Below are 12,545 nucleotides of genomic sequence, written 5' to 3'. Positions count from 1 at the left end.
AGCTCAATGACAATCTTCCTCAAGCGAAAAGAGGAAGATTGGCTACAGATGTTTGCTCAGAGCCAGTCTTCCTCACCCCCCCCATCCCCAAAAGCAGTCTGTAAAAAAGAAAAACACTTCTGCTCTGTGAAAACAATGCAGAGAGAATGAGAAGACAAGCCACAGACAGGTAGAAAATATCTGCAAAGGACACATCTGATAAAAGACTGCTATTGAAAATATACAAAGAATCCTAAAACTCAGCAATAGGAAAACAAGCAACCCAATAAAAAATGGGCTAATGACCTTAACAGACACCTCTCCAAAGATTTACAGATTACAAATGAGCATAAGAAAAGACGCTCCCCATCATGTGTCATCAGGGAAATACAAATTAAAACAGTGAGATACCACCACACACCTATTAGATGGCCAAAATCTGGAACACTGACAACACCCAATGCTGGTGAGGATGTGGAGCAGGAGGAACTCTCGTACACTGCTGGTGGGAATACAAAATGGTATGGCTACTTTGGAAGAGTTTGGCAATTTCTTACAGTAGTAAAACATACTCTTACCATACAATCCAGCAATCACATTCCTTGGTATTTACCCAAAGGAGTTGAAAACTTATATCCACACAAAAACCTGCATGTAGATGATTATATCAGCTTTATTCGTGATTGCCAAAACTTACAAGCAACCAGGCTGTCCTTCAGTAGGTGCATGGATAAATAAACTGTGGTACATCCAGACAATAAGATATTGTTCAGTGTGAAAAAGAAATGAGCTATCATGCCATGAAAAGACATGGAGGAACCTTAAGTGCATTGAAAGAAGCCAATCAGAAAAGGCTACATACTGTGTGTTTCCAACTGTATGACATTCTGGGAAAGGCAAAACTATGGAGACAATAAAAAGATCTGTGGTTGCCAGGAGTTAGATGGAGGGAAGAGATGAATAGGTAGAGCACAGAGGAGTGAAAATACTCTGTATGATATTATAATGATGGATATATATCATTATACATTTGTCCAAACTGGTAGAAGGTACAACATCAAGAGTGAACCCTGAGGTAACTTATGGACTTTGAGTGATTATGGTATGTCAGTGTAGGTTCATCCTTGGTAACAAATGTACTGTCATGGTGAATGATGTTGATAATGGGAGAGACTATGCATGTTTGGAGGCAGGGAATATATGAGAAATCTTTACACTTTAAATTTTTTGAGGGGGCCGGCCCTGTGGCCGTGCTCTGCTTCAGCGGCCCAGGGTTTTACTGGTTCAGATCCTGGGCATGGACCCAGGCCATGAGTGGGTGCCATGAGTGATGGCACCACTCATCAGGCCACGTTGAGGCGGCATCCCACATGCCACAACTAGAAAGACCCACAACTAAAATATACAACTATGTACTGGGGGTATTTGGGGAGAAAAAGCAGGAAAAAAAAAAAAAGAAGATTGGCAACAGTTGTGAGCCCAGGTACCAATCTTTAAAAAAAAAAAATTTTTTTTATGAACCTAAAACTAAAAAACTAAGGGCTTTGAAAAAAGATAGAGGGGCTGGCTCTGTGGCTGAGTGGTTAAGTTCACACGCTCCGCTGCGGCGGCCCAGGGTTCGGATCCTGGGTGTGGACATGGCACTGCTCGTCAGGCCACGTTGAGGCGGCGTCCCACATCCCGCAACTAGAAGGACCTGCAACTAAGATATACAACTGTGTATGGTGGGGGGATGGGAAGATAAAGCAGGAAAAAAAAAAGAAGATTGGCAACAGTTGTTAGGTCAGGTGCCAATTAGAAAAAAAAAACCTCAAAGAGCCAAAAAAAAGAAAAAAGGTAGAGACAATCAATGAAACCAAAAATTAGGTCTTTGAAAAGATCAACAAAATTGACAAACCTTTAAATAGGTGGACTAAGAAAACAAGAGAAGGGGCCAGCCCGGTGGTGCATCAGTTAAGTTTGCACATTCAGATTTGGTGGCCCAGGGTTCACTGGTTCAGATCCTGGGTGCAGACTTATGCACTGCTTGTTGAGTCATGCTGTGGCAGGTGTCCCACATATAAAGTAGAGGAAGATGGGCATGGATGTTGTCTTAGGGCCCATCTTCCTCAGCAAAAAGAGGAGGATTGGCAGCACATGTTAGCTCAGGGCTAATCTTCCTCAAAAAAAAAAAAAAAAGAAGAGAAGACTCAAATGACATAATCAGAAATGAAAGTGAGTACATCACTAATGATTCTACAGAAATAAAAAGGATTATAAGACAGTACTATGAACAGCTATATGACAACGAATTGGAATAACCTAGATGAAATGGACAAATTCCTAGAAGTACAACACCTACCAAGACTGAATCTTGAAGAAACAGAAAATCTGAATAGACCTGTAACTCATAAGGACACTGAATCACTCATCAAAAATTTCCTGACAAAGAAAAGCCATGAGCCTAATGGCTTCACTAGTGAATTCTTCCAAACATTTAAAGAAGAAAAAATACAAATAATCCTCAAAGTTTTCCCAAAAATTGAAGAGGAGGAACACTTTCTAACTTACTTTATAAGGCCAGCATTACCCTGATACCAAAGCCAGACAAAGACGCTACAGGAAAAGGAAACTATAGACCAATGTCCCTTAAAATATTGATGCACAAATCCTCAACAACAGACTAGAAAACTGGATTCAGCAATATACTAAAAGAATTGTACATCATGACCAAGTGGGATTTGTTCCTGGAATGCATGGATGGTTCTACCTGCAAAAATTGATCAACACCACATTAACAGAATGAAGGTTAAAATCATCTGATTTTATCTCAATAGGTGCAGAAAAAGCATTTGACAGAACTCAACCCCCTTTCATGATAAAAACATTCAACAAACTAGGAATAGACTACCTCAAGATAATAAAAGTTGTATATGAAAAAACCCACAGCAAAAATCATACTCATTGGTGAAATACTGAAAGCTTTTTCTTTAAGATCAGGAACAAAGCAAGGATGCCTACTCTCACCACTTCTGTTCAACATTGTACTGGCAGTCCAAGCTAGAGCAATTAGGTAAGAAAAAGAAATAAAACTCATCCAAATTGGAATGGAAGAAGTAAATTATCTCTGTGTACAGATGATATGACCTTATATGTAGAAAACCACCTAAAGATTCCACTGAGAAAACTCTTATAACTAAGATCAGCAACGGATGCAGATTCAACACACAAAAATCATTTGAATTCCTATCACTAAAAATGAACAATTGTAAAAGGAAGTTAAGGAAACAATTACATTTAAAATAGTATCAAAAAGAATAGAATACTTAAGAATTAACCAAGGAGGTAAAAGGCTTCTACACTGAGAAGTAGAACACGATGAAAGAGCTTGAAGAAGACACAAATAGATGTAAAGACATCCTATATTCATGGATTGGAAGACAGTATTGTTAAGATGTCAGTACTACCCAAAGCAATCTAGAGATTCAGTGCAACCCCCATCAAAATCTTAAAGAAATTTTTTGCAAAAATAGAAAAATCCATCCTAAAATTCATATGGAATCTCAGGGAACCCTGAATAACCAAAACAATCTTGAAAAAGACCAGAGTTGGAGGGCTCACACTTCCTCATCTTAAAACTTCCTGCAAAGCTACAATAATCAAACAGTGTGGTACTGGCATAAAGACAGACATATAGAGCAATGGAATAGAATGGAGAACCCAGATATAAACCATTTCATGTGGGGTGAAATGATTTTCAGCAAGGGTACCAAGTCCATTCAGTTGGGACAAATGGTCCTGGGAAAACTGGATATCCGCATGCAAAAGAATGGACTTGGACCCTTACATAATACTATATACAAAAATTAACTCAAAATGGATTAAAGACCTAAAAGTATGAACTAAAACTATAAAACTCCTGGGAGAGAACATAGAGCAGAAGCTTCATGACCTTGGCTTGGCAATGAATTCTTGGATATAACACCAAAGGCACAGGCAACAAAAGAAAAAATAGGCAAATCTGACTTCATGAAAATTTAAAATTTTCATGCATCAAAGGACACAATCAAGAGAGTGACAAGCCAACCTACATAATATGAGAAAATATTTGTAAATCATATATCTGATGAGATTAATATCCAGAATGTATAGAGAACTCCTAAAACTCAAGAACAAAAAGCAAACACAATTCAAAAATGAACAAAGGACTTGGATAGACATTTCACCAAAGAAGATATATACATGGCCAATAGGCACTTGAAAACATGCTGGACATCACTAATCATCAAAGAAATGCAAATCAAAGCCACAATGAGACACACCACTTCACATCCATTGGGATGGCTACTATCAAAAAAACCCAGAAAATCAGCAAGTGTTGACGAGGGTCTATAGAAATTAGGACATTTGTGCCCTGTTAGTGGGAATGTAAAGTGGTGTAGCCACAATGGAAAACACTGTAGAAGTTCCTCAAAAAATTTAAAATAGAATTACCATACGATTCAGTTATTTCACTTCTGGATGTATACCCAAAAGAATTGAAAGCCGATCTTGAAGTATTTTTACACCAATACTCGTAGAGCAGCCAGCCCTGGTGGTCTAGTGGTTAAGATTCAAGGCTGTCACTGCCAAGGCCTGGGTTTGTTTCCCAGTCAGGGAACCACACCACCTGTCTGTAGTTGTCATACTGTGGCAGCTGTTTGTTGCTGTGATGCTGAAAGCTAGCCCACCAGTATTTCAGAGAGCTGCAAGGTCACCCGTGGTGGACAGGTTTCAGCAGAGCTTCCAGACTAAGACAAACTAGGAAGAAGGACCTGACCACTCACTTCCAAAAACTCAGCTGTGAAAATCGTATGAATAACAGCAGAGCATTGTCTGATATAGTGCTGGCTATAGGTGAGAGAATGGTGCAAAAAGACTACGCAGGGTTCCACTTGTGGAAGAGGATGGCTAGGCATTGGAATCAACTCAGTGGCACTAAACAGAAGCATTATTCACAATAGCTAAAACGTGGAAGCAACCCATGTGTCTATTGACAAATGAATGGATAAACAAAATGTGGTATATACAAACAATGGAATATTATTTAGGCTTAAAAAGGAAGGAAATTCTGACATATGCTATAACGTGGATGAACCTTGAGGACATTATGCTAAGTAAAATAAGCTAGTCACAAAAAGACAAATATGTATGGTTCCACTTATATGAGGTACCTAGAGAAATCAAAATCAGAGAGACAGAAAGTAGAATGGTGGTTGCCAGGGGCTCTTGGGAGAAGGGAAATGGGGAATTACTGTTCAATGGCTATAGTGTTTCAGTTCTGCAAGCCAAAAAGTGTTCTGGAATTGGACAGTGGTGATTGTTGCACAACAGGAATGTACTTAATACCACTGAACTATACACTTAAAAATGGTTAAGATGGCAAATACTATATTATGTATATCTTATCATAATAAAAATTTTTTTAAAGTTTTTGAGGACCCCAAAGAGTTTTTGTTTATGCAAGTTATACCTGGTGATATTTACAATATGAGAAATTAAAAATGAGAAATTTTTAAAATATATTAATTAATTTAAAATAACAATAATAGACCGTTACGTGCTGTGAACATTTTTGAACATGTATTCTATTCTGTATAAGCATGCATTTGTGTAGGAAATAAACCTAGGATTTCTGGGTCATAGGATATACACATCTTCAAGTTGAGCACAGTAGAGGATGCCAGAGTTTTTCCATTAGCCCTGTATGAGCTCCCTTTGCTCCACATCCTTGTCAACACTTGGTATTTTTAATAACATTAATATTTAATTTCATTTTAATTAAAAGACTTTTTAATTTTAGCCTTTCTGGAGGGAAATGTGTAGTAGTGCTTTGTGCAGTTCTCTCAATACTAATATTGTGGAGTGACTTTTCATATGTTTACTGGATATTTGAATTTCTTTTTTTGTAAAGTGCACATTCAGTTTTTACTCATTTTTCTGTTGGTTCAGTTTGTTTTACTGTTTTGTAGGTTTTTTTGTGTGAGTGTGTATTCTGATTACAAGCCTTTTGTTAAAATATATATTATTGTATATGTTTATATGTGTGTATGTGTATATACATATATGTATAATTTGCCACTAGGTTTACTTAGCTTTATAGAAGGACAGGAAGTACAGTATGTTAGCATTATAGCATCAGGTATGCAGTGACATATTTTAGTCCCCCATGAACTGTTCAGTTGTAAGGTGGCATGACCAGGTGAGTAAGTGTGGACCACTGGCTTATAAAATACGAGATCTTGTTAACATCCCATAGGTATAACCATCGGGTCACTTGGGGAACATATTTGGTTACAAGAATCACACTAAGCACATGGAACCTGTGGCCTTTGTTTTTCAGTGGGCATTTATAGTTTATTGACAGGCTTCCAAGTCTAGATGCAGTTCACTAATCCAGGGTCATTTTTACAATAAATAATATTGCTTAGTAACAAATCTGACATATCATATTGATCTTAATCCAGTATATTTCTATGGAAATGTTTCTAGAAAGTAGGCTCACGTAAACTCATCTTCTCATGAAAAGCAAGTTTGGGTTTGTTGGTTAACCCTTTGACCCTGAAAAAAATTGGTATCTTTACAAAATTGAGTCTTCTAATTCCTGAATATGGTATATTTCTTTAGGTCTCCTTTTTTCTTTTTTCCCCCACAATAAAGCTTAACAGTTTTTCTATAGCATTCATGCACATTATTTGTAGATTTATTTCTTAGTACTTTATTTTTTTATGCCACTATGAATAGTCATAAATTTTAATTTCTAACTGCTTTGTTGGTGTAGGAATGCAGTTGGTTTTCTACGTTGTTTTTTGTATCCAGCAACCTCTTTAAATTCTCTTATTAATTCTCATTAGCTGTAGATTCTTTTGGATTTTCTACAGAATTATAGTATTTGTAAATGCTGTCAGTTTTGTAATTTTGTTCCTTTTCCAATATTTCTACCATTATGTCTTTTTTTGGCCTTCATGCACTAGCTAGGACCTCCAAACAGTATTGAATGAAAGTGGTGATAGATTCCCAATCTCAAAGGGAAAACTTGGAATTCACCATTGTGATATTTGCTGTAGGCTTTTTACAAGTTAAGGAATCTTCTATTACTAGTAGATTACTAAGATTATTCTATAGAATATGAATGGACATTAAATTTTATTAAATACTTTTCTGCATCTATTTAGATGATTGTATGTACGTATTTTTCCCTATAGTGTGTTGATTTGGCAAGGTACCTCAATAGATTTGCTAATGTCAGGTCAAATGTACATTCCTGTCCAGTTTGTTCAATTTATAAATTGCTAGATTCAGTATGCTAACATTTTCATTGAGACTTTTGCCTCTGTATTCATATAGGTTTTCTTGTAATTTTGCCTTATCCTCTTGAGTTTTATATCAAGATTTGCTAGGATCGTGAAATGAGTTGCAGAAAAAAAACCATTTTTCTTATTCTCTGGAATAATTTGTGGTAATGTTAGAGATATTTCTTCCTTGCCTATTTGGTAGAATTTATTAGTTAATCCAAATGGAATTTTGTTTATAAGGAAGGATTTTAATTACAAATTTAATTTCTTCAATAGTTATAGATTCTCCAGGTTTTCTATTTCTTCTAGCCAGAATTTGCTTCCCTTTTTTTTCTTGGAAGTCACATTATAGGTATAAGTGATTTTTTCCTTTCAAAGAAGCCCCTTTTGGTTTTGTTGATCCTTTTTATTGTATGCTTATTTTCTATTTCCTTATTTTTTGCTCTCTTCTTTATTATTATTTTTTTTCTATTTTTGAGGGTGGTGGTGCTCATATTGCTATTTGGGAGTCTACAAAAATTACAGCTCTGCCTCTCAGCTCACTTCCAGATCAGCCATTATAAGAAGGAGCACTGAGAGGCTCGCTTACTCTCTGGTTTCCTAGTCTCTCCAGATCTTGACTTGGGGATAGTTGTTTGATATTTCTTAGATTTTTAAAAAATATTTTGTTCAGCTTTTTAAAAGTTGTGTTCAGCTGGTACTCCTACTTTAATGTAAGCAGAAATTCCTCCCAATGTTTTAATTATGGCATAATCTTTCTAATTGTCTAGTAGTAGAGTAACAAAGCCTAACTTTCAAATTTACTATGAGAATAAAATGAAATTATTTGAATGAAAACACTTTGCAAAAGAATAAGAACAGTTCAGATACAAGTGTTCTTGTTCTCAACACTGCTGTTGTTTTGAGCTCACCAAATGTTGAGATTTATCCAAAGTTCTCTCAACTGTGTGTAATAATTTGCAATAATTGGGGAAAGGCTCCCAGAATTAACACTGTGGAAACCAAAATATCCTACAACTTTGGCAATGGTAGTGTATATCTCATTGGTCTGGACTTAATTAGTCCTAGTTATAGTTCTAATCAATAATCTAAAATCCAACAAAAGGGGCAAAGGGTTTTATTAACAGAATACTCCTAGGTTTTAAATTGTCTGGATCAATTGCCTTTTTTGAGTCAAGTAATTTAACATACACTGGGGAGTGATCTAAGCTCTGAAAAAGATAATAAGTTGACGGAGGCAATCACTGGTCTCAAGAAACGTACAGTTTCTACTGAGGTCCTAAAAGTGCATTTTTTATCTCAAAATGTGAAATGCATGTTTAAGAGTACAGGCTCTGGAGTAGGAACACCTTGGTATAGAGTCTAATTCTTCCACTTCCTAGCTGTGTAACCTCAGTTTCTTCACCTGAAATTGAGAATAACAGTACCTACCTCAGAGGAATTGTGATGATTAAATGAGCATGTAAAGGTTTTAACATTGCATGTGGGATGTGGTAGATGCCCAGAATATACTTTATTGATTAATGAAAAATTAATGCCTGTTTTTGAAGAGGGAAGAACTGAACATATTGTAGTAAAAATGCTGTAAGAGAGACAGAGAGTCAAAAGAACACTGAAGGGTCTCCTACTGACTGGGAGTTGGAAAGGGATTTCATGTGGCAGATGACAGTTGAATTTAAGTAGAGTGAAATTGTACCAGTTAGACTTGGGACAGAAGATATTCCAAGTGAGGTAACAATCTATATGATCAAAGACTGAAAGTGAGGGAGCTGAGAGCTAGGCAGGAAAGCATAGTGATTTTAGAGAATGGTGAGTCATCCTAGAGAATAGATACTTTGAAAAAGATTTGGGATTCAATGCTCAGAAGTATTTTGTCATCATTTTGTACGTTCTTGAGAGCCATTGGAGCCTTTGACTTCCGCTTTAAGAAGATTGTTGCTATGGCAATGGGTCAGATAAGGGAGAATTTAGAAGAAGGAAGACCTATTAGGAATATTTTGTAATATCCTAGGCGAAAGAAGGTAGATTATAAAAACATTACAACACTAGGATCAAAATTGCCCGTGAAATAACCAGTAAAGGATGATAGGTGAAGGAAGAGTTCAAGGCTGATTCTGAGATTAAAAGTCTAGGCAGTGGGACAATAGCAGTATCATTTGCAAACATAATGAAAATGAAGCAGGTTGTAGGGAAAGACTATAATTATGGTTTTGGACATATTGAGTTTGAATTTTATATGGCAGGAAGGACAGCCAGCTGGAAATGTCAACTTGAGATAGTTTGAACTATAAATGTATATTTGGGAATCGTCTGCATGGAAGTGATAGTTGGAATCCTGGGAGTGAATCAGCTTAAAGTGTGGCGAGAGAGAACTATTTAGAGCAATACCTAGAGGAATATGTGCTTGTATCAGTGGAAGAAGGGAGACCACAAAAGAGAGAGCAGCTATAGTCAGAGGGGTACAGCCGGAAAAATGGAATTGAAATTTCTTGCAGCTATTATGATTTAGGAAATTTTGTAACAAGTTATTTGCCTGTTTTCTGAAAGAAATCCTCTTGTCATTGTTAGCATAATAACTAGGTGACATTACTATCTTTAATAGGTAATATGCTATGTTAACAAAAATAATACATTAAAATTATCTATATTAGAACCGTTAAGTCCAACAGTAGTTTCAAGTCCTGTTTCTTCTCTATTGTCATCACTTCATGATGGTTGACATCCAACTGTAGTTCTCAGTTAAACTGAGATCAGTGCAATTTCATCCGCATGGTGGCTTGATTGAAGGAGAACTGGCAGGATTACCTAATTGAGCCTACTCTGATCATTCTGATCATAAAGTTTTAATTAGAATGGCTTTTAGACATTTCTTCTCTCAGTACATAAAAAAGACAACTGTAATATCTGTGCTTTACTTTCCTGATATGTTAAATAGAGATGACTTCTTACACATCTGGTCATTGCAAAAATGTAAGAAGGAACTTTTAAAGAGTTCTAACATTTGAAAGTTTGGATCTACCCTTAATGGCCAGATTTTGGTGTCGTCCTTTCTTTGGAAAGCAATAAATCACAGTCATTCAGGGCTTTTTTCACCAAACCCATAGAAGTAGATATGTAGCCAAGAATTCCAAGTGCCTCATTTTGCACATAGAGTATCAAGATTATCTTCTAGTTAAAGCTTTATTTGCAAAAGAATTTTCACTATCTTGAAGACATTCGTGGCCTTTAAAGTTTCCAAAAGACCCTCAAAAATAGGAGTTCAACTGTTGATAAACATTGGTGGTAGTAATAATAATTGCAATTAATATTTACTGAATAGTTGCTATGTGCCGTACATTGTGCTAAATGTTTTGCATGCATTTATTCATTTGACAGTATGTAGTGAGTGCCTACTATGTACCAGGAGCTGTTCTGGATGCTTGGGATAGGTTAATAAACAAAACGAACTAAAATTCCTGCCCTCCTAGCCTTTTTATTTTGTGAGGATGTCCAGGTGATAAGCAATAAGCGTAACCAATAAGCATATTTTGGTAATTACCAAAATAAGTTGTATGGACCATAAGAAGAGGATAAGTACTATGGAAAAACTAGAGCAAGATAAGGGGAGTCAGGAGCACTGGGTTGGGGTTGGCGATGGAGATGGGTTGCATCATCAAATAGGGTAGTCATAATAATCCTAATGGAGATAGTTGCGTTGGAGTTAACCATGCAGCTGTATGAGAGGAGAGCAGCCAGGCAAATGGAGCAATCTGGGCAAAGGCGCTAAAGTGGGACCATGACTAGGGTATCCAAGAAGCAGCAAAGAGGTTGATATGCTGATCCAGGGAGAGAGTGGTAATGATCGTAATGGGCAGGAAGAGGGGGAGGCAGTTCTTGTTACTACAACAATAAGTACCATTACAACCTCCATTTTATAGATGAGAGACATAGAGAAATCAAGTAACCTGCATGTTTACTACAAAATCAGGAGCCACCTATAGCAAGAAACAAGTAATTTCATCCATTTTTGTACTGAAGGTTCAAAATGACTTAACTGCTTATTTTTTTATGACCCTCTGCAAAATATTAGATGAAAGGTCCGTAGTTCTGAAGTGGATGATTCATTGAACAATGGCTCTATGTCAATTTTCTTTCTCTGCAATCAACATAACCATTTATTATAGGGCTTGTAATTTCATCAAAGTTTCTTCAATTACATATGACTTCTTTTTCTTAGCAGTGCAGTAAGCATCCCTGTGAGATGTTTTAATATGAGGGTTTTGTGTTAGAGTAAATCCAAAGTTTAGCGTAGTTCTTTTAGCTTTTTCATGTTGAGCCTTCTCAGAAACAAGGATATATTCATAATCATATTGACATGGTATGTTTTTCCTAATTTTTAAGTACAGAAAGCCACTTTAGATTGTAACGAGATAATGACATTTGTACATTCCCTATATAAGTGCTACTGATGATTGAAATGAATCATTATAATGATAGTTGTAGATTATCTGCCCATGTACATGCTACCCGTGCTTAGAATGAATCACTGCCTTAATAATATAATTTGATACACAAAAAACATTTTAATAAAGGCAATCCTTTGAATAATAGAAAATCTAAGGAAAAATGTGTTTGTGCTTAGTTCACTGATCTGCTAGCTCATCCATAGACCATTCTCCACTCTACTTCTAGAGGGATTTGAAAGTCACAGTGAAAAGTTACCATTGGGTGAAAATAAATTTAATAGTTCATTTTTATACATGTTAGATTGATAGTTTAAAGAGCTATTATTTATTTTAAAGTAAATACCTTCCTATGTTGGGAATGACATTTTTACCTACTTCTTCATATTAAGAAGAATTGATCCAAATTTATTGATCTTTATGACCAGCATTGACTTTGTATGGGTGATCATTTAAAGAACAGCACTTGGTTAGATTTATGGTTATTTATATAACAATTTGTTAATCTTACAGTTAATAAAAAATAAGAAATTACATCCTTAGTGTTTCTTAATAGTCTTTCCACAGGTGCAGTCAATGCATAAATCGTAATTGTGTGGGTTGATGGTTTTAATTGTTTGGCACTAACATGCTTTTGTCAAGTGGGGGCATCATTGGTCTTTCTTAAGTAAGCTGTGTGGCAAGAATGGTTTACTTGTTAAATTTAAATGATATTAGGGATAAATAATTGTTCTCCCGTCACCTGATTTTAGAGGGCCTGTATTTTATGTCTCTAGCCAGCACTTAATTGATAGCAAGATTTAAAGTCCAG

At 36.1% G+C, this 12,545-nt stretch overlaps 1 protein-coding gene across 29 annotated transcripts in view; it reads left to right on the top strand.

Moving 5' to 3' along the window:
• The window catches only part of EHBP1 (EH domain binding protein 1), a 483,620-nt gene that overhangs the window by 371,165 nt on the left and 99,910 nt on the right, over nt 1-12,545 (top strand). The window lies entirely within an intron of this gene.

Source organism: Equus asinus, chromosome 6 (assembly GCF_041296235.1).
Source record: "Equus asinus isolate D_3611 breed Donkey chromosome 6, EquAss-T2T_v2, whole genome shotgun sequence".
NCBI lineage: Eukaryota > Metazoa > Chordata > Mammalia > Perissodactyla > Equidae > Equus > Equus asinus.
The sequence above is the reverse complement of the archived record's forward strand: the minus strand, read 5'-3'. Positions and strand labels throughout refer to the sequence as shown.